The 22904-nt window shown below is 40.3% G+C and overlaps 1 protein-coding gene across 2 annotated transcripts in view; it reads right to left on the bottom strand.

Annotated features, from left to right (window-relative positions):
• The window catches only part of CXXC4 (CXXC finger protein 4), a 182161-nt gene that overhangs the window by 111615 nt on the left and 47642 nt on the right, over positions 1-22904 (bottom strand). The window contains exon 2 of one of the 2 annotated variants that reach the window (XM_085579018.1): positions 2998-3160. The gene's annotated coding sequence lies outside the window, so the exon portion shown is untranslated. Of the gene's footprint in view, positions 1-2997; positions 7500-22904 lie in introns of those variants that run through there. The other variant, XM_085579019.1, reaches the window with a different exon arrangement.

The raw sequence follows: 22904 nt of genomic DNA, 5'->3' as shown, positions 1-22904 counted from the left end.
TCAGAGTCATGTCCAATACTTCACAACATTAGCAGTCCTTTCAGCAAAGTTAAGGTAATGTATCTTTCTTTTATCAAATACTGCCACCAAAGCTTAATTGTTAATGCTCTTCATCTTAGATGGTCCACATTTGCTTGTTTCAGTAGTTTTAGCTCCATGTAGTGCTCAACACACCACCACATCCACTGCAGATTCATCAAAAAACCCATCTGATTTAACAAAAGTGGAAGCCAGCTTGGCAGCCCTGGAGATCAAAGTACACTAATGTATTTACAGAAGCTGAACATGAAGCTGTACAATCTTTGACCATATTTAGCTGTGTAATGTGTATAACTTTTTATTCTGGAAGCCCTCTTTTGCAGGTCAGTCCTCCAGTGCCAGTACCCATTTAGTCCTTTTCAGTCCAGAGAGAAGATCATGTGCCAGCTATGGTTATGATTTTGTTTCATTTTGTATATAGCTATTCATCTTCAACCCTTATCAATGCAACATCAAACTGTATCAATCTTCAGTTACTACTGAAGGGAGCCACCACAATACTGACCTCTTCCATCTTTACAACCACAATCTGCTTTTAAAATTAATATATAGAACAGAATCACTTTTCTCTTATAAAAACCCACAACTTTATCTACTACATAGCTTAAGAGCTAATTTTCACTGAAGCACTTTGCAACCCTCCTCACTATGCACTGTAGAAATTAGTGCCTGGGAAGATTTTGTTCTCCTTTAAGAGTTTGTCTTCTGAGTATGGCTTCAGCGCACAGACAAAACAGACTGTGATAAGGAACCAGAGGTGATAAATGCAAAAGGGTTTAATAGAACAGCAAATATATCAAATTGCCATTTGATCTAACCAGAGCCAAAGAGGAGCAGTCCAAAAGCTTCATAATAAAGGCTTTTAGGGAGAGTGGCACAGGAAGATGAAATGTCATTTAGTTGTTTTGTCTGGATGAGACCATATTTGCCAGAGCAGGCAATGGGCAGGTTACCATGAATGCTGCGACCAGTACAGAGCAGGCAGAAGTTACTAGGTTTTGGCACACGTGGTGTGGCAGATGGAGTGACACCATCCTCCAGCCCCTGGTAGGGTACTTTTCCTGTTCTGCCTCCCTTTCTGTCCCCGACACTTCTTCCTGGGTGTGCTTGGCCATACTGTGATCACCACTGCTCAGAACCTCAGCTGAACAGGCATTCTGGCTCATGGGAGAACACTCCCTGTATTATCTTGAGCTTTGCATTACTGTAATGCACTAAGAGTTTTTATTTTATTTGTTTTGGCTGGAGAGTGGGTGTGGATTAACAGTGCATAATACTGATTTACTTCAAGGCTGTTGTGTGATCTTCAGCTTTACAATCCAACTATTGATAGGAATTTACCAAAGGCCTTGCACCCCCTGCAGCTGGGACTAAATTTTCAGAAGATTTCTTCTCCCTTGTAAGCACCTAAATAAATGTTAAGATTTTCCCAGAGCTCTACATGTTCAGTGCTGTGTGGACTGGCACTGTGAGATTCGGTCTTGAAAGAGTTCTGTGAAGTGGGGATTGTGCTACTTACTATTTATGGTGTTTTTTAAAACGAGACTTAAAATCATTCCCAGTATTTTCAGTCATTAGAGATCATAAGGAGCTATATGCCACATAAATAATTACATCTCTTCCTGCCCCTCTTTCTCTGCAACTCTCTGTACAGAAGATAGTTCTTTCCTAACAGAGACTGGCTCACTCATCTGTGACGCTGAATCCCTGCAATTCATAAGGAGCTCACCAGAGGTAGTGGGGAAGACTAGATCTATAACACAGCTGGCAGAGGTGCTTGAAACAGTGGCTTCATTTCCACAGTCGGTGCTTTACTTTGGGATCCATGCTAGTAAAGGATGCCGAGTCTGTATAGGTTATTATTTTTGCCATTATGTCAGTCATATTGTTCAAATACATTCAAAGAAATTAGTTTTTCTAAAATTTGAACCAATTCCTGAGTTAGATAAATTATTAAGTAGTCTGCATTCAAACTTTTTACAGTTTTGCCTGGTTCATAGTTTGAAGGAAGAATTTCACAATGTAGGAATGCCACAATAATTTTACATTTAATGGTGATATTTCACTGCCTCCAAAACTTTTCACACTATCTCATTTCTTGTAGTCATTCCCATTTCTTGTAGCCATTCCCATGTCATGTTTTTATCTGCCAAGATGACATGTTCAAAAGCTTTAGCAAAGCTTGTATGGAGAACTTGTATGAAAAATTGGATGTTGAATAGCACTTCCCAAATGTGAAAGAGATATAGTGGAGTGTTTTAGAGGCCAATTAATTATGGGATAACTCCTGAAAATTGTGTCAGTAATTAATGAGTGAGTAATATGCAGTATTTAGAAGTGAACAGCAGTGAGCAAACATTATGCATCACTTTGTGTCTGTAATACAAGAAACAATCCTGTAGCCATTTATTGATTATGAGTATTAACAGATTCCTGTAGTTAATGACATGTCTAGTGCTTATATCATCAAGTTCTAATCTAAAGTGTGACTACATTTTAAAAATAGTACTTTCTTTCTTGCATGCATGCACAGGAGAGAGAAACAAGTCTCTGTAAGAATTTGCTTGGGTTGAGAAACCAGCTGTGATTAATTCAGAGACAGTGGCAGAATCACACTGGCTCAGAGAAATAAATTAAGCACATCAGGAACAATGCATGATATAACAGGAGGGCTCAGGTGGCTTTCCTTTTATTTTCTGTGGTGCAGTCCTGCCTGCACCCTTTCTTGTAGCCCCTATGAGGTACCCTTTAGGCTTTGTCTAGCAGCTCATACATAGGCCTGAGAACAGAAAGAGTGAGACCTGTTCCCTTAGTTTACAGTGAGAAAGGTTGGCTTCCCTGGCTTCTGCACACATCTCTGATCTGGCTCTGCTCTGAAAAGAACTCTGCAATTTGTGTACTGCCAATGAAAATTTTTTCTAGCTTGTTCAATCAAACCTACCAGTCAACATCACTGACCTGCAAGGCCTATTTTAGTATATCTCCATCAGCTCCTTCTTGTTTCAGATCATCAGGGAAGACCTTCAGGGAAGGGATCATTTCTTTCTCTATGTTTGTATAGCACTTAGGACAGGAGACAACCAGTATTAATTTGCAAGTCTTTGAAATAAGTTTACTCCATCTGAAAAAGAAAAAAAAAAAAAAGGTGGTGATGAAAACAAAAAGAACAGAGACATGATGACTAAAGCCCAAAGAAATTTGGAGAACTGGACAAGGAAAAGCATTTTAACTTTTAAATGGAAGAAAGCTTATTGTTTACATCATTAGCAACATACAGAAAAACTCCTGGAGAACATTTTTACATAAAGTGTCACTAAGCTTTAAAACTCAAGGTTGTTTTATCATTGCCTTTGAAAGATCCCAAAGAGATTCAGCTTATTGAAATGCATTAAGACTGGTGACTTTCCATTAACTGCTTCAATAGGATGAAAAAGTAACAGAAAAAAAGGAAGCCTTTTGTGAGGAAGTTTACACCTTATCAACACAGGCTGGGAGATGAACAGACCCAGAGCAGCCCTGCCGAGAAGGACTTGGGGTGCTGGTGGTGACAGGATGGACATGGCCCAGCAATGGAGTCATGACTCACAGCCCAGGGAGCCAAACCTGTCCTGGGCTGCATCCAGAGCAGTGTGGGCAGCAGGGACAGGGAGGGGATTCTGCCCCTCTGCTCTGCTCTGCTCTGCTCTGCTCTGCTCTGCTGAGACCCCACCTGCAGGGCTGCATCAGCTCCAGGGTGCCCAGCACAGGAAGGACATGGACCTGCTGGAGGGAGTCCAGAGGAGGTCACCTCTCCTACAAGGAAGGGCTGAGACAATTGTGTCTTGTCGTAGTCCAGGACATCCCTCTGACTACCCTGGCTGTCTCAAGACTCTGGCAGGGGGCTTGGAGACCTTGGCAAGAAGTCAAAACCAGCTGTGGCTTCGATTTTAGCCTGTGGAAAACTGCAAACTCTGGATGAGGAATTACAAGCCACAAGGGTTTTAGTAGTGTGATATTTAAACTAACACAAGGTGGAAAAGTATAATTTTGGGATTTTTAGAATGGGGTTCAAGAGGGCACAGGATGGAAGAATTTGGGCATGTCCTAACCTTTGTGTCTTGTCCTCCATGTCTTAGTGTAATCGTAGCACTTTTCTATTGGTTCAAAGTAGAGATTCACTATCTAACATAGATTATGGTAATTGGTAAAGAAATTGTAAACATAGACACATAATTTTGAGTATATAAGGTAGGAGCCACTGAAACTCGAGGGCAGATCACCATGACTTCCTTGCTAACCAAAACTCGGCAGGTCAAAGAAAGAATGTTATAGATAAGAAGAAATAACCTTGAAAGCACAATCAGAAGCATTCCAGGCTCCTTCTTTGGTTGCATTGGGCTAGGGAAGCAAAGACTTTTTACAGTCTCTTGGGGTCACCCTGACCATCTGAACCCCAAGAGAAATCTACAGTGTCTGTTCAGCCTAGAGAAGAGAAGGCTACAGGGAGGCCTCGTTGTGGCCTCCCAATACCCACAAGAATTAAGGAGTCTACAAGAAAGATGGGGAGACACTATTTACAGGGGCATGTAGTGACAGGACAAGAGGGAATTCTCCAGCTGAAAGACAGCAGGTTTAGATTAGATAGCAGGAAGAAATTCCTTACTATGAGGGTGGCAAGGCACTAGAAAAGATTGCTTGAAGAAGCTGTGGATGCCCCATACCTGGAAGTGCTCAAGGCCAGGTTGGATGGGGATGTAGTATTGGAACTACATGATCTTTCAAGTTCCTTCCAACCCAAATCATTCAATCATTCAGTGAGAAATTTTGGTTCTGACTTCCATTATTTCTTAGATCCCCCTTTTTCAACTTAAGAGGATCAGAATTTGGCTAACAGTACTGAGGACTTCTCTAACATGTCCTGAAATTTCTGTCCTGTCCAGAAAGCCATCTTACTACAAAATTACTTTTAGACTTGAATGACTGACTCTTGAAGGTGCTCAATTCACAGCAGCCTTCCAGGCAACAAGCTCTCATCCCTAGGGTATCACCCCTGTGTTTTGCTCTTGCTTCATGGCTACAGTTTAATGGCCTTGGAACTGGACAGGCAGCGCTTGGCACCCCACTCCACACAGCAAAGGGCCCAGTTATCAGCTACGAAGGAACTGCAAGAGTTCCCCTTAAGTCAAATATGTAGGTGCCTGCCACTCTGGATGGGTAATTTTATGTAACTAAGACTAGTTAGTTGGACTGTTTAAGACACATTAATCATGTGTGTTTGCACATCATTCAAAGAAAACTACGTGATTCATGCAGCATTGTCAAAATATTTACAAGATGACTGCTAATGAATTTAAGTTCCCATGTGGTTTTTTTTCTTAAGCATATTAATAATATTTGGCAGGAGACGTCAGTATGAACCCAAAAGAAGGCTCATCTTTCCTCACAATTCATTCTTGAATAACAGAAGCTTCAAATATGAATTATTGACAGGTTGAGATTAATCTGTCACAACAGCATTAAGAATTTATTGCTGATTGCTGTTAAAAAAAAAAAAAGAAGCCACTTTTAGATGCCTAATCACTTATTTTGTCAAAGAAGAAGAAAAAAGACAAATGTTGCATGTGTGTAAAAACAACCATGGGACTGAATTTCTTTTTCCTGATTTTATTAGGGGAAGGAGGGGGTTAAACTGCCATCCACTAAAAGCAGCGATTTTATGCTGAGGTCTCCAAATCAGCGAATTTACATTTCGTAAGAACACCCTGAGGGGCTTTCAGTTATTTTGCTTAAAAGGCAGACAGGTACATTTACAGCAGCATATGCAGAGCTCCATGTGCTAGCCTGGACACAGATTGGCTTTCTGGACCATGTGTGCTTGGGGTGACTTAGTTCCAAGCAGGTAATGCACCAGGACACTTTTATGTTTTGGCTGGGAATACAGATCAGTAAAGAATGTGACTGTAATTACCAGTAACAAGGGTATAAATTTCTGATCCCTGCTTTGTTGGCTGAAGTTTGCTAGTGTTTCTAAGCATTTACATTTTACAATTGCCTTATTTATAGCCTGGAATTTGGTGCACTAGTTTTTCATGCATGTGAAATGCTTTTTATTGCATATGGAAGGAAACTACCATCTTCATAAGCCAACTGCTTGTAAAAATATTACAGCCAATTTAGTTTAAAATATTTTAATGATTTAATAATAGATTATTGGAAATTTTTAGTTGGATGGAACACACCAATTCTATTTATTCCTTTCTTAAATTTCAAATAAATAAAAACCCTTTATCATTGTGTTGAAATTAACACAATTACTACAAATAAATGATTTATAAATAAAAACCAGTATCTCCCATATTATTACTACAAATAAGGCTATATCTGCAATGTGAAGTTATAGTAATATGTGACATTAGTTCACCTGTAGCTTAAAGTACACCATATGCAAGACTGCAGTTTTCATTTCTATTCCAAAACCATTCAAGCAACTTACCTGCGCAAATAATTCCATCCACTTCTTCATGTGGATCAGATCAACTGGGTTTGGGGCCAGGCTGCCATTCACAACAGGACATTTGAAAGAGTGCCTTTTTTGATGGGTCAGCTTTTCAAGAGTAGACATTTGGAAGATCTGCATGTTACTGGGCATGGACAACAAAACACAGAACAAAGATCTCCTACAAGTATTGTGAATTAGTACCTGAATATTATATGTCTCCCCTGCACCTGGAAAAGTATGTGGGATTTACTGTCCTTAATGTCCATTTTTTTCAGCACCCATCATACTTGCATCACAGTCTGGGACTAGGCTGCACAGTCACTTGATAATAATACATTTCAAATCTGTGCCCTTCTGCAGTTAGAGCAGTGCCTGTCTTCAATAATATCTTACATTTTAAGACTAGATCAAGTTGACTAAACTAAATGCTTTAGGGGGTCACCTTGTGTTATCAGTCAAGTCCTAAATCAAATTATGCAATTAATATGAACATTTGGTGTGGACTTGGCTTTCCTCCACAATGAATGAGGATCGTTGTAGAATCCTGTTTTCTGAGCCAGAAGATAAAATTTCCAGGCCTTATTTCAGTTTTAGCTCTTGATTTCAGTAGAGCTGCACCACATTTATAAGCATATCAGGGAGAGCAGAGATTTCCTCTTCATATTTTTCTTTGAAAACAACTTCAGTGGAAATGTCTAAAGGTGAGTCTTTGATTCTGTGTTTAAGTGGTTTATGGTGAACATGTCAGTGATACACCATTCTCTTGGAAATGCTTCCTGTGGGATAGGTTGTGGTTGGTCATGAAGCGAGGAAGAAGAAGAAAAAGATGAGATCATAGCTCTTGTATGAGCTGTACCCGGACTAGTCTCTTAAAAGAGCAGGGTCCATGATTAGCCTGCTTGCCTCTTCCCACCTGCTTCAAACAATAAATAACATGAAATTAAGCAAGAAGGAAGCAGACTACAGTCCTGCTTCCCTCCAATTTGATACATATTTGATTGAGAATGCAAGAGGGTGCTCTTGACCTGAAAATACGGCTGAAAGCACAACTGCGCATTGTTCATGCCAACACTATTTTCATTAGCATACTACACAACTCAGACATAGCAGCAACCAGAGCCTGACTTTAATCCTCTCCTGTCTTCAAAGTGAAGCTAACTTTTGGCTTGTACTAGAAACACCACAATAGCAGCTACTCCTCGTAGAAGAGCCTGCACCATATTCAAGAGATTATATGAGCACAGATGAAGACTGGTTGGTAGACAGGATTTCCCCTTCTGCTCACCCAAACACATAAAACCTTCCCGCTGATTGATAGTAAGGCCTGCATATCAACCACACATGACTGGTCTAACATCTACTGGACTACAGCCTGTTTCATGGTGAGTTTACCTGATGGAAAATGTACTTGATAAGCAAACAGGAATATAACAGATTTATTTCAGGGACAGGATGGAAAGCTCAGTTTCAGAGCTGACTTTTACTTCAGCTTTGAAAGAAAACCTTTTTAAAAGTGGAAAAGTTAATAGGGATGTTTGGACCCACATCCACCACAGGAGTAATAACAAGGTGACCAACTTGCTTAGAAGTGGAAAAGTTGAGTTTCAATTTTAGTCCTGCTTTATCCCTACAGGAACTCTGGCCTCTGTGGTGGATACCAGGAATCTAACCCCTGACTTACAGAATAGCTCTTTGGACCAAAGAATGGTGAACCATTCACACCACAAAATACCTCTGACAAGGCTCAGAGAAATTGGAGAAGCAGAAAAATAGGCAGACATGCAGTACAAATCACCTCTGCACCCAGGCTGGACAAACATGAGGTCATCATGACCCAGGTGGTCAAACAATTTCCCAGGGAGTAATTTTTTCTTATCTTTTCTTTTTTCCCTAAGAATTTCAGTCTAGCCCTGGAAAGTTTTCCCCAAGAAATTTTCATTGAAACAAACACTTCCATGAAACATTTTGTATTTCTGTAAAATGCTGTATTTTGACAAAAGAATATTTTCTAGAAGAGTTTGGGGCTGTTTTTCCCCAAACAATTGTCATGACAAGGCTCTAATGCATTCTAGGTGTGGTTTTGACAATCTAAATAACAGAGAGAAACATCAGCTCAAATGCAACACCAAATATTTAGGCCTGATTCTGTAAGACCACACTGCTCATATTGACACTGTGATTGTCAGTCTCAGGACACCTCAGATCATTACTATGACATTCTTACCATGGTACAACAGAGAGCTTTTGTAAAAACACACCACCTCTCTATGCCACTTTTACTAGTAAAAACCTCAATCTCCAAGTATCTAAGCTAAGGCTCAATGTAAAATGAATATAAAGAATAGAGAGCTAATGTTCCTGACCACGTGGACCTCTCAGAGATATCACATCCTATTGTTAATAGATTTCTGTGGTATCAGCAGCTCTGTTCCCCCAAAACTGAAGCCACAAGTCTGAGGACGTTTAGAAGGGATGACCTTTCATGCAGTAAAGAACTTTTCAATGTAATAGTGGAAACAGAAATCCTTTGCTTTCCTCAAATTTCAAGACAGCAGCTTTTCATCCTCTGTTCAATCAGGCTCGGCAGAAATATTTAAAAGGAGAAGAAAGGCTTTGTTTTCACATGGCCCTAAAACTGCTTCTCCCTCCTCCTTCTCCTCCTACCCTGTACTTCTAACAAACTTTTACACTCCATAACATCAAGGAAACTTTATTAGATTTGGAATCACCGTGATTTTCTAGATAGATTCTACATTTAGAAAAACCTACCACGTCCAGTTTCATACATTTATGTGGGTGTAACCTTCTTGAAAAGTCAGATTATTGTTTAAGGCTTTATTTCTGTGCAGTTCACACCAGCAGAAGTGTGATAAGAGTGCAATTTTCAATGTTCTGAGCAGGTTTTTTTTTTTTTAAGGGGCAGAAATAGCCATATCTAGGCTTTCCCTGGATTTCAAGTTGACTTTCAATTAGCTTTTTGTGCAGGTATTCCAGGTGTTGCCATTAGTTAGACACTCTTGCTTTTTAATTATATAGTCCACAATTACTATCACCTTCCATTTCATTTTTGACATGACATGATCTATTTGTAGATGTATTTTGGGTACTCCAGGCACTAGAACTCCAGCTAGGTATGATGTGACATAAATTGCGTGTTGCAAATTATATGTTCAGGCCTCGGGAGCTCAGCCTCATTCGTCAGTGTCCCAGGGGGGCTGGCAAATGTAACAGTGACAGTCACTTCCCTGCCTGGGGAGGAAAGGGTATGGAGGCAGCTGGCCCTCTTCTGCAACAAAAGAGGGGTGGAAAGATGCAGGCTGTGATTTGATGCGCTGGCTGCTGCTGGAGAACAACAAAGAGGACTCCTTGAGAAGGCCCTTCAGCTGGGAATAAAAAAAGGAAAAGCCAACTCTTCCAACCTCAGTGTTGAGCTGAGTAATAAAAGACATCCACAACCCTCAGGAGTCTTTCTGGCTGTGGTGGTGGCAGGTACATAGGCAGGCAGTGGTGTGGATCTCTCCTCTACCTAGGATTTCAGTGTGAGTCAGCTGCATGGAGATTTCCAATGTCATTTCTACACAAACATTCCAAGTATTGTCTTCCTTGGTAATCCTGACCAAACATAATATGCTCAGATCTCAGGGAATTTGTCTTGTTATTTTGGCCTCTAAATACTATCAGGTCTGAAGGCACTGCTATTTCTTACACAATACTCTTACCCACCTTCATCAAACCAAACTACCAATGAAGTTGTATGTTTTTTCCCATGTGGGAAAGAAACAGCAAAGTGGTGTGCTGAAGTACAGCCATGTACTGCTTGAACTTTAACATAAATACCAATATTTAGTACCCTGTAAGCACTAAAAACTACCTACAGAAAGGTAGGTTGGCAGAAAGACTTTTGATGATTGCATATCAAATCAGAGAAAAACACAGACAATAAAATGAAAACAACAGAAATGAGAATTTCTGTATATCTTCTTCAGAAAAAGTTGGAAGCAGGTCATATCCTGGGATAGACCAGCATATTTAAATCTATATGGCATTTCCACTACAGAACATGACAAAGAGCACAGTAATTTTATCCCTCCAATGATATCACACTGTACATTATTTATGCTTTCACTGACTGAAAAAGTTTAACTGGGAAAACAACCATGTACAGAAGTACAACACCTTATTTGTATTTTGAAAAAAAGCTGGAACTATTTTGAATTTAAATTACTGAAGGCTTGGCTAGAGCTGGCTGTGCCTTGTGCACAAAGAATCAGAAAAATATTTCTGGGTTTTCCTCCCTTCCTTTTTCATCTCTTGAGGCTTCTAATGTTCCCAAAAGACAATCTGGCGCATCTTGAAAATTGAAGCCTGGAATAAACTAGGTTGTAGCAGAGCACTAAGGAGTATACCTACAGTGGAGATGTACTAAAATGAATGTGTTGTTCACAGTTTGACTGGGAAGGAGGTGTGAAGCATAGCATATAAGTAGCAAAACATGTGAAAGACCATTGGCAGTGATAGTGGGAGAGTTTAATTATCTAGACCTCAGAGTAGATTAAGGGGAGGAAGCAAAGCTGGATCTAGTAGAGGACTGCTTTCTAATTTAATGTGTACATAAACCAATAAAGAAGGGAAGAATGCCAGATGTGGTATTAAGCAACAGAGGGAATATGATTGAGGACATGAAAGTACAAAACCAAAAAAAGAAAGGTAGAAGGTGCAGTGACTGCTGAGCTCAAAGAGTTTCTGCAGCAGCATTCTCTATGCCAGCTGCAAGGTGTACATACCCTCCAAAACAGAGGGCAGAGGTACAGCTGCTGGGGCTACACATCCTTGCTGGAGCAATAGTTGGTCCTACAAAAAAGCCCCTCACCCCACTACACAGCTCTGCTCCAGTGCAAAGTGGTGGTACAAGCAGTGTGCCCTCCACAGCCCACTGGCAAACCTGTCATCTCTCAAGCAGGCTAGAGAGATCTCCTAGATAAACTATGGTCGTTTTACATCACTTCTGCCCTCTCTTGGTCTGCTTAATAGTCTGCAAAAGCAGGTGAGTGATGCCTGCAGGCTTGAGGGCCTGTTTATGTTTTAGCTGCCTCTCGAAGGTGCTTTCTGGGTCACAGAGCTGTCAGGAGTCACCTCAGCTGCACACCAGAAACATCCCTCCCTGCATATGGGGAACCACAGGTCTCTGGTGTGTAACATAGTCATGTGTGAAAAGGAAAAAGTTTATCAGAAGGAGACTTGAGCTCGTAATGACAGTGGGATGGAACACAACACAGTAAATCAAACACAGCCATGTAATCAAACACAAAAATGTACAGAGGTGCCACAAATAAAAACCTAGCATAGACATATGGCAGATATAACCTTATAGGAAGAAAAAAGGAATTTACTTCAGGACCAGGTCAGATGTTTTTCTTCATGAGGAAATATAAGCTTTCTTCCAAAAGGTGTTCTGGCGAGTTCCATGTTTCTATGTGATTACCCCAAAAAACATTATTTAGAGCCCTTAACGTGAGGCAGCATCACCACTACACCGTGCTAAAAAGCCTTGGGTAATTTATGAGCTATTTCACATACAAGGGCAGATTCTGGTCTTGCACTACACACTGTAAATGTAGCACCACTTCCACTTCAATATATCCAGATCCAGAGAAATTTGCCACCCAGGCCCCAACAACGGTTTCAGTTTCCTCTATTGCACTGTTATTATATTACTTAGCAGGTCTGCCAAAGACATTGCATTCAAAATGGAGCAATTATAAACACTGGCAGGAAACTCTGGAGCAGAAAATGCTTTTTAAAAAATGGCAAGGATGTGAAGAAACTCAATGGAGATCTTTCATCTGATATATGAAAAGCAGATGACCAGGGGTGAAATCAGTGAGGACATGAAAGGGAATGAGTGAGAAGTCAGTGACAGATGAGACTGATGCTACACTGAGCCTGAATTAATATTCTTTGCCTGAGTATTTACAGAAGAAGTTGAAGGTCACATCCCGGAAACAGGGATCCATTTTCATGAGGAGAAAAAATGAAATGTTAAAAGGCTTTATCATCCAATCTGGACAGGTAGTTAGTTAATTAGAACTATTAAAAGTTGACAGGACCTGAGACTTAGATTAACTGCATCTCTGAATTTGGAAGGAAATAGCAAGGGAAATTGGCAAACCTTTAGTAATACTGCTTGATAGCTTCCTGAGGATGCCTAGAAAGTAACTACTCCAACTTTACCTTTTAAAAAGAATAGTATCTAAAACCAAAACAAAAAATATTTTTCTTTTTTAAGTCAAGGGAGGATTTAGGAGTCCATTCACCAGTAATCCAAGCTGCAGCCACAGAACGGATATTGGAAACACTAATAGGAGATGGGGTTATGCAACATGTAGAAATGGCCAGCCGGGGAAGGAGAGGCAGCCAGATTCATGGCATGTCTCTCAAATGTGCTCTAAGTTCTCTCAATACATTTCTCAATAGAGAGCCAAAAGTGAAGTGATGGGTAAAATTTATCCAGATGGAAAAGATTTGTTTGGTGCTGCACCCAACATAGCGAGATTGTTCAGTAGAATCAGTAAAGCACAGCACAGAAAAAGCACAACAGCAAATGCCTTCCAAATTATCTGTGGGACAAGAAGCAAGGTGTCAGCAAAACAGCACAGTTCAGAGTGACTAGAGGGACAGGAACAAGGCAGTACTCCCAAATTTAAGCACCCTACCCATTTTTATTCAACTTCTATATAGATGGCCCACAGGGGATATAATTTTTAAAGTGGAATTTTTTGCTGATAGTAAGTGTAAAATCGTGCACAGAGCAAGCAAATATAAAATGATTTGAATAAATTAGGCTTATGGACAGATAAAGGGCACATCCAGTTCAGTGCAGCAGAGTAGGACATAATGACTGCAAGGCACCAAATATAATCATGGGCAGGAAAAAGGAAGGAAAAGAGGGAATACTGTTCAGGGGAAAGGATATAAGGTAATTACTGATCAAATACTAAATGAATGCTTAGAATAACTAGAAGAAAAACAAAGACAGGCAAATTCTTCATGTTTAAAAAAACCAAACAAATTCTTCATACTACACACTGAGTTGTCTCTTCAGTAAAGCTTAATTGAGACATCTTTTCCCTTTTCCAGCACTCTAATAATGCTGAGATAAAAATTCAAGAGTTTGAAAGTAAAGAACTGCATTGTCTCAATAAAGACACAACATGATAAGATTTATAAAATACACTGTCCCCTCCCCCCACAAGCAAACATGTAAAATTACTTTCCTGCATTTTGAATGTTAATTTGGGATCTATTTCTGTAAAAAAAAGAAAAAAAACAAGCATAAATAAATTGAAAGGTAGTTATTACCGGTGAAAACAGCCTTTTTACTGCAAAGGTTATGACATTAACCCAGGGAAAAATTCATGAATATTCACAATCACCATTTGTCATTAAGAATCATAAAATTAAATGTGGAGTAGGGCTTTAGAAAACTCCTCCAGCCTACTAAATTCCCTCTTCACTACTTGCTATTATGCTAGCATATATCATGTTTGTTGTTTTTTTTTTTTTTGGCATGCATTTGAGCACATTCCTGCAAGTTTTCCTTATCTCTATATGGAAAAGAGAATGAAGATAGGAATCACAAAGACCTGTAGAAACCTGCTAAAAATAAATAACTAAAAATTCAGCCAATTATGTCTTCAGGTATTTTCAACAAAAGAAAGGAATTCCCTCAAAGAAACACAAATATTAAAAGTGGACAAAATTACTAGGTTTGCTCTTAAATACCTCAGAAACTATTTTGTTTGCACGTTTGCATCTGTCAGATTGGCTACAACCACCAAGTGCTATGTAATACGTGTGCAAACATAAGAGAGCCATTTGCAAGGAAATAAAAGGGCTAGAAACTTGACTGGGGGAAAAAAACCTATGAGGCAGATGTCTCTCAGCCAGGAGCAGCCACTGGCAGGTAGAAGAACTGAATAAAAAATATGAAATTAGGTGAGATGCTTCAAATACAAACTCAATAGGGAAATGGCTTGCCAATATTCCACAAAGCAAAGAAATAGCACTGGTGTGGAGCACAAAACTGGGGGTCTGCTTACTGAGCAATAGTAAATTCTGTGGAAGGCAGCTCTCATGCTGGAGGGAAGTGATGAGAAGCTGCAGCAAAAAATGAAGAGCCATGGTGAAAGCAGAAAACATCCTCTTTCAGGTCTCTAACATGGAGCAAGAAGTCCATGTGTGGCTACATGCAGAGAGACACACAATAGCTCCCGAAACATTGACGGAAGCTCCACTGTTTATCTACATTTCCATTCACCCTCATACCACAAAAACCAATGTGCCAGTGGAGAATAGCTGTCACCAGTGTTAAAACATCCCAGGCCATTTGCATGTTTACTGTGCTTAGTGATTAACACACTGAGAGGGTGACAGAGCCAGGATAATCCACAAAAAGAGAACAGCTACACTGCCAGAGAGATGGGGAAGGGTACCAAGGTGCTGAGATCAGGACAGGAAATAGGGAATGCCTTCCTATCTGTCCCTATGCTTTAGAAATAAGGAAAAGCACATAGCAGGGAGTTTAAATTCTGGAAGCCTGAGCTGTGTCATATGAGCTAAGACTGGTTGTCTGGGCTCAGCCCCTCCAGGGGCCACAGCAGCCCAGGTTTGCTCACCAGGGGCAGGGGTAGCTCCCTGCTATGGTGCCCTGGAGAACAGCTGGAGCACTGGGGTCATCGGCTGCAGGCTGCTCTCTAACCCCAGCCAATAAAGGCCATCCTGATGATATAACATCTGTCCCAGTTGCTGCAGAGGCTCAGTTCCACTGGGTAATTTTGCACTGTTAGCTGCATATTACCTAGTCCCATCATCACCATCCCCTGCTTCAGCCTCAGAACACCTGGGCTGTCTTTAGGAGGCACATTTCCAAAATACCTGAACAGCTCTCTTTCCCCAGAGAGAGCGAGCAGTGCAACCAGATGTCAAATTCTCACCCTACTTCCACATATTGCTGATGATAGAGCTCACCTTCAGTATCTTGCACTCCTGTTGCATTCACATCTTCCCTCTGGCCTATTAATATATACAGCCACTTGTGCTCATTGGCATGGTGACTGTGCTTATGTCAGTCATGCTTCTTTGTATTCTCCCTGCCTAGCCACTTGCTGTTGTGCAAAGGATGTGTGCATCAGGCTTAACACCTGCTAGAAATCTCTGAGCTCTCTGTGCCTTTCCACCCTTTCCAAGCACTCTGTCCTCACATCAAGTATTTTGCATTCTTTTTCCAATCTGATCCTCATTTTTATTACTTTCTCCACTTTCATTTCCCAGCTATCCAGCTTTCCTGGTATATTTCTTTGTTATGTTTGCTGTATCACTGCATTTGAATCACAGCCATTCAGAGCCACATTGATGAAAAAAAAAATTTAAAATGCCTAAAAAATCCCAGTTCTCTTTCCTTTTTCCCAACATCCCCTTGCTTCCCAGAAAAAAACAAAATGCTAAAACCCTGCAAGAGCAAACAGTGAAAGACAAGCAAACTGAAATTGTTATCTGGCCTGTCTGACTCATCAACATGATGAATCCTGAAAGCACTTCCCACAGTGGCAACTGGGGGTCCTTGCTGCTGCCATTGGGGCAATAATACCCTGTCCCCTCCAAGGTACTTTCTTGATCCCTCTCCCTGGGACCAGCATACTTCCAATGGTACAAATAAGCCCAAATCCTGTTCCAAAACTGGATTCAGCTTAAAATCAAACCTGACTAAAACCAAATCTGCCACCTATTTCCAGCCATAATCCAATTCTTACTGTGGTATAGGTCTAAGCATAAGTGTATTCTCAGTCATAGATAACCAGAAATCAGCATTTCAGTAAAAAAACCTGGGGAAACCTTGACAAAGCTTAAATGCCTTGCACAGGTATCCCAGATTTTGGCAGTGTTTAAACTGCTAAGGTTTCAGGGGTTCAGGGAAGAAATCTTAGGTTACTTAGAGGAAGACTCCAATTGAAAACATAGTCCCTGCCGTGTAAAGCAGATGATTTGGGATGAAGTAACATCAGGCAAACATTTGAAAAATGGGCTAATTGCAATAGGAAATTAAAGTACATTTTAAACCCTTACCACTTCTTTTGTCCCCCGAATTTTTTCCTGTATTTATTTAGATCCTAAATGGCACAGTACTACTGGTATAAGTTTACACAGTATATGTCATTATGGTATTTAATACTATTAATGTTTAAAAATCTTATTAACCCTCAAGTAGAATTTGCCTTCCCCCCGCTGGACTCCCTTCCTACAACAAAAGCTAGAAGTGTCTTGCAGATATATCCATGTAAAGCTTCCCCCTACACTGCCCTTCTGAATTGCCCAGAGAACAACATGGACACCCAATTCACAACACAGGGTTCAAAGCTTAACTTTCAGGAATTCACTTTGTACTGCTCCTATCACCTTGAGAAGAGCTGCACCAGGCCACCTGCCACCATTCATCATTTCCTTTTTTCTGAAAGATTTTTCTTTGCTCCGTTCACTTGCTGCATTATTTCCCAGAGGACTGCTCCTGGATTGACTGGGCTTTAATTACTCAGCCCTGCCAGTCTCAGGGTGGAATTTCACCTTCTATTCTCCCCCTCCCTTGCCCTCTGGAGCTGCCACAACTCCCGGTAATTTCTGGGGAACAGTGATTAGCAATTCACTAAGTTTGTCCCTTTATTGCTGTCCTGGAGTGACTTTATGATGCTGAATGGTATGTATCCACATGCCTTTATGTGGATATTCATGATGTAGGCCAGCTGATTTGCATTTATTCCCTCTATCCCCTCCATGCTTTCAAAGAGCTATCTTCCTGAGATCTGTGTTACTTTTCCATCTTCCTTTATTTTAAAAGAAGTATAATGTTGCTATTACTTTCTTCATCATTCCTTTTCTCTTTCTGCTCACTTATTAATGGACATGCTCTTTGTAAGCATCTATCTTCCTGCTGATGCATTTGTGCAGTCAGTTCTCATTCCCCAGACCAGCTTTAACCAACTTTGCTGCTTCCCTCCATCCTCACCCACACAGCTTTTTCCAGGCTGTACTCTTGCCTGCTTCTCTGTTGACAAAAGGGTACCTTATGCCCTCATATACACAAGTCATCCTTCATGTGTCTGCAACAGGTAGAAATTTGCTGCCACATGAATCTTTGGCACAGAGCCATCAAGAAAGCAGGTAAGGTGAACAAGGATCTGCATTATCACAAGCCTTGATACCTCAAGAGCATCCATCAGAAGTTGCCTGCATTCTCAGATTCCTCACAATGAGGCTGAATTGGAGGCAAGGGCTCTGCAATGGGTAGAAGGCGTTCATGTGAAGAGGGGCTGAGCTACCTTGTTTTTGCCTCTTTCCTGTCATGTTAGAACAGCTTAACACTGCCAAGAGGCCAAAAACCTGGCAAAGCAAAGTTTCCTTGCACTTCCCTGTTTCTGACTAGTTCCAGTTATCACTCCTTACTGGTGCTCAGTGGGTATTCATTTTGCCTATGTTCACCTGTCCCTATACTTTGGCCTGGACTCTTCTGCCCCTGAACACACCGTTTGCTCAGCCAGTTCCTTTAATTCTCCCAGTGCTACAGGCACAGCATGTCCCACACAGGACCAAGTAGGTCCACATCAAAGGTACACCAGCAGTATTTTATGTTTTCACATGGTCTCAAACTATGCAGCTTCTAGTTGGAAACACAACTTGAAATATAACTTTGGCAGTATTTTCTCAGAGGGGATTAGTTTCAATGACTGTCTACAAGAAAGTGAACTGCCCTTTGCCAACTCTTCCTCTTTGTTTTCCTGGCTGCTTTGCCCTCCCTTGAAGGTTTATCATGCCTGCTAAGTACACAGGAAAAATACAGGGATAAGCAACAAGAACAAGGGGACTCTGAACATAAGTCTAACATATGAGAAGACAGAGAACAGACTAACACCTCATTCCTGAGTTTAAGGAAGAGCTTGTCAGCTTCTTGCTCTTTGTCCAAACCTGCAAGCTCCTTTATGAAGGGGGAGGGAGCTAGACACACACTGCTCATCACCAAAGCATCTGTGCCCCAGGGCCACCCTTGTGCAGCACACCCTCATTTCCTCACAGTAACACAAGAGTCTTACAGTTGCACACGAGAACTTCAGGATCACAACTGGATAGCCAAAACATGGTGTCATCACATAAAGCTGCACATGTTGTGTAAGTTCAGTGGAGCAGAGGAAATAGCCAGTGAAGATAAGGAGTAAGGAAAGAAAGGCATCTGCATGAAAGAAAAATTCTGCTGAAAGACCTGCAGAAGGCAAAAAATATGGGCTTTGCCTGCACAGTCTCTGCTGATGGGTTTGCACAAAGGGCCTCAGTGTGCAGCAGGTATTCCAGCTCTGTCAGTGTGCAGATAATTAAAAACAATAATGAAAGGGAGGTTTTCTGTGCCTGCGCTCTAGGCACAGACACAGCTCCTGAGCTGCAGAAGCTGAGTGGTCCCTCTGCAGCAACATTTGCATTACTGATAATCTGTAATTGGGATCCCCACTTAGCTCTATGACTCTTTCTGACCATTTTCAGACCTTTACCATTCAAGTCAAGAGGCTCCTTCCTCTAGAAATTACATTAAGATTTGAAAGCATGTTTCCTAATTTGTTTCAACAGGCAGCAATGATTTCTGTTCATATCTACACAAGTGCATTGTTTTCCCAGCATACAACTCAAAAATAAAAGAAGAATCATATTTATTTCATAATTCCCTTCTAAAACCAAGTACATATGAATTTAAAAATATTGATATTGTTACAACTGTCTCATTTAGCAACAGGAAATAACAATGAGGTCTTGCTTTCTCCCTCACAAAGTAAGGGACAAATTCACATACAAATCTAAATGAATCTGAATTATAAATAAGCTACCCTTACTTTATTTTGTATCTTCTTATATCCTTCTGATTGCTGTCTTTCTTGCTACACATCTCTTTTCAGACCCTCATCCATGTAAATTATTCCTATTTCAGACTATTTCAGATTCAGTTAGAACAAGAAGATTAATTTCAGAGTGGATGTGTAAGAAGGTGTAAATTCTACACTGGGGTGTGAGAACGGACAAGATTTTCCCACAAGGCTTTGTCCTCCTCCTGGATTTACATGGAAAGGAATCCCAATCCCTTTATCACTGCCAGGAAGAGGCTGAGGAATCTAGAATTACACAAAACAACAGATTAGATTTATTCATTTCTTAGTTTGAGTCTGATATGAGTATTGCACAGACTTGTCCCTTCCAAATTTAAGGCTCTGTCTGGAAATTGTAAGAGATATTCTCTCTTAGGGATATAATTATGGAATTAAACAAAAAACTGAAAAGGATATATAAAGACATGCAGCCCCCAGTATAACTTAGGATATCCTTGGATCTCTAAATGCAAGCCATGTGAATGTCCAGTGTCACCTAACTTCTTTTTTATTCACTTAAATGGGAAGCTCAATGACCAGAGCTGCTGTGTGGTTGTAGCTTCCTCTGAGCCCTGTCTGTTGACAACATTCCTGGGAGCAGAAAAAAATCAAGCCATTTATTTAGGTGACTCCTTATAAATGGATGTTTGTATTTTCAGTTTTGCAAGTTTGAATATTTGTAGATGGTATAAAAATATGTGAAGTATAAAAATATGTGAGATAACAGCGAAAATCGCCCCGACATTTGCCTAGCTGCTGAATGCAATAAAATGTCCATTACTCAATGATCACTTTTGGTTGATGCAAATTCAGTGTCGAGATAAACACAACCTCGGAGATGCCAGTGTAACTAGTCCCAAGAAAAATTTAGACCTGTAAATCCAGCCAGAAGACAGAACCTACAAAATATTTCAGACTTTCTTCAGCCTTGCTGAAAAGACCATTCTGTCTGCTCCTATGCTTTGCAAAGCAGCAAAAGATGGATTGCAAACCCTCAGCCTGCTTTCTCGAGTGAAAATTCTCACTGCAATATTTTGAAATTCAGAAACTTCAACCATTTAATATGCTGGAACCTTTCCCCACTGGGCAACTGAAAATTATCACCACCTAATGATTATTCAGTGACATCTGCAAAATAAGTTTGATGTTTTTGGGCCAGTTTCTCTTGGACAGATGTCAGTATCATAAAGTATGCTATCGTTGGCACTAATTGATATCACTCTTGTCAAACAATCTGCAGTATGGCAAAAAAAGGAGTAGAGCTTACATTAAATTTCCCTTTTGCTTATGCAAGTATTTCTTCATGCCATGGACACTTCCTCTTACCCCAAATGTTCCTGTACCTTTGAAAAACAGAGGATTCACCAAGCAAAAAACTCAGGCTCTTCAAGCAGCATTCAACCCAGCATTCTGTGTGTGCATATCCACAGAGAAGACACAGACACTAAATCTCATTCTAAACTGTGTTTGCTCTCAGTAAATATTTCTTCTTGCAAAATGCATTGCCATGGCATTGTGCAAAGCTGTATAAACAGTTGTAATTTCGTCCTACTTTTTGATCCTTGCAGCTTGTGTCCAGGTTGCTGAATTGTTCAGTTGTCAAGGACAGGCTTAAAATTTTTATGCATCAGCATAGCATGTGATGTAAGCTCTCATGCACCTGACATGTCACACATGAATAAGTCAGGCATGCCTTGTGATTCACTGGTGGGTTTAAAGACAAATAAGGCTAGCTTTTCTATGAGAATATAACACAGGGAGTTCAGTTTTGCAATTAGGAATTTAAAAAATATTTTAAATCTCAGATTTTGCTTTTAAAAATCTATGAATTGCTGAAAAGCTGTGTAAGTTTTCCTGTGCAAACAGATGCACTATGGATCCTTTGCCATTCCTCAATGTGCCGTAATCTACTCCTGAGTGACTTAGATTTCACTTGTCCCTCTGCTAGTTATGGTATTCCTTGTTCTTTCTATGTTAGCCTCATACAATCGTATGTCAAACACTATAAAGAGCTGTGCCTGGGATGAACTTCTGATTTCTCTTACAGTCTACAGTGGGTATGGTACTGCAGGACAGGTTGGAAATCAAAAAGCACCAAAAGACCAAATCAAAAACCACTACGAGACCAGTCACAGCCAAACAACACTTACTAGCTCTTGATGTGTCTGAAGCAGAGGGCAGCTGCAGAGTGGTTAGCAGCTGCAGAAAATTACCAGTATAATTTTTCCAGGTAAGCAGACAATCTAAACATGCAGAATTACTATCTACTGTCCAGAATTCCTTATTTGTCTACATCCCAAAGCTTCAAACAAGAGGATGAACTCACTTTAGATCTGTAAGCAGCACCCCTTCCACTGCCTTCACAAAAGGCATTCACATTTAATTGTGCAAGTTGGCAAAATTAGGGCCTTAATTTGTGAGCCCTTGATAATTTTTCACAGGCAGGCCTCAAATTTGTCCTTCCTAGCCTATTGGCTTCAGTATGAATTATATATGAATTTCCAGGGGCAAGATAAGGGCCACAGTCATTTCTCTGTTGGTTTCCAGTAATTTCTTTTCATTTATTCCACACCAGCAGTTACAAAAAGTGGTCTGGGGATTGGTGTGCCGTTCTGGCAGTGAGTAATAGGGAGTCTGGGTTTGTTAATATGGATAGTCTTCAAAATAAACAGGTAAACTGAAGGAAGAAAATTATTATGGGGGAAAAGAGGGATTTATGTCTAGCTCTGACAAACTGCTAATACCAACCTCTCTCAACCAACAACTAGTCCACAGCACTTTGTTCCAAGTTCTTTTTCCAGAGAGACATTTCAAGGCAAAACTCCCAGAGAGACAATCACTCTCCCAGAATAAGAGACATGAAGGATATTAGAAAAACTGAAGGCTGATTGAAAGTGAAGATTTTAAAGGGCAGCCAAATTCCTTCCTATGGCAAACTGGGACATAGCTGTCATAGTGTGCCATTCTTTTTTTTTTTTTTTTTTTTTTCTTTAAATCTCCTGAGCTTCTAGTTCAATACCTTCTTTTTTTGAAAAGGTGGGTTTTGGTATAATCAGTGAATATGAGGTAAAGACACATTCATGTCCTTCAAAAAAGGTAGCACTGCAATGAGTTTCCAATTACTCTTTAATTAAAATATTAATTAATTAACAACGTGTATTTATGGAATAATTATATAATTTCACAGACCATTGATCATACTTTAAACAAATTCATTTAATTAAGTTGACATGTACACTGCATGCTCTCAGTAGAGCTTTCCTGAGAAACCAGTGCATGTCTGCCTCTAAGGAGATTCAGACTGCACGGGGGAAGTTTACAATGGCCCACAGTGGTATTCAGCACTGAAATGAAGGCACTTCATACTTTTAAGTAAATTTAATACCACTGACTGTATCCCCAAAGGCTAAAGTCCTCTATCTGCATAAAAGGCA

This window comes from Lonchura striata, chromosome 4 (genome assembly GCF_050655825.1).
Source record: "Lonchura striata isolate lonStrDom1 chromosome 4, ASM5065582v1, whole genome shotgun sequence".
Classification (NCBI taxonomy): domain Eukaryota; kingdom Metazoa; phylum Chordata; class Aves; order Passeriformes; family Estrildidae; genus Lonchura; species Lonchura striata.
This window is presented reverse-complemented; position numbering and strand designations above follow the sequence as displayed.